Source organism: Odontomachus brunneus, unplaced genomic scaffold, assembly GCF_010583005.1.
Source record: "Odontomachus brunneus isolate Ranch 3 - 2012 unplaced genomic scaffold, Obru_v1 Obru_scaffold_002, whole genome shotgun sequence".
NCBI lineage: Eukaryota > Metazoa > Arthropoda > Insecta > Hymenoptera > Formicidae > Odontomachus > Odontomachus brunneus.
This window is the reverse complement of record NW_022639452.1, coordinates 5126388-5126846: the sequence shown is the minus strand read 5'-3', so window position 1 is coordinate 5126846 and position 459 is coordinate 5126388. Positions and strand designations below refer to the sequence as shown.

Sequence of the window (459 nt, the reverse complement as noted above, 5' to 3'; positions counted from 1 at the left end):
AAGCGTAAGGAGACCGACCAATCCCAAACGAGCATTTGGCTCACCGTATCCCCTCCAATTTTGTCCGTAAAACGTAAGACGTAATGTCGAAAAATACCGTAAGGATGAAATTCTTACTGCATACGTCTTCTGGATAACCAATCACAAATTATCAAAGTAAAAACACTTTAGTTTCAAAGTTGAAATCAAGCTAGCGAGGTTATGTGTGCATAACCTAATGGCATTTGTTGCGGTAAAATGAGTGATCACAATTAATATTATAATATGTCTCATAATTCTAAAAATAATTTATTCCTCGAGAATAAAAATGTTAAAGAAAGTGATGAACTGCTCATTGATGCGGTGAGGACATACCCACATCTTTATAACCACCAAGATCGTAATTTTAAAGACAATTTAATGAAGGAAAATTCGTGGAAAGAAATAGCCTTAGCGGTAAAAATGTCAGGTAAATAAATA

The 459-nt window shown here is 34.4% G+C and overlaps 1 pseudogene; it reads left to right on the top strand.

Annotated features, from left to right (window-relative positions):
* Nucleotides 1-217: 217 nt before the first annotated feature.
* LOC116842809 overlaps nt 218-459 on the top strand; it is an 11609-nt pseudogene continuing 11367 nt past the window's right edge.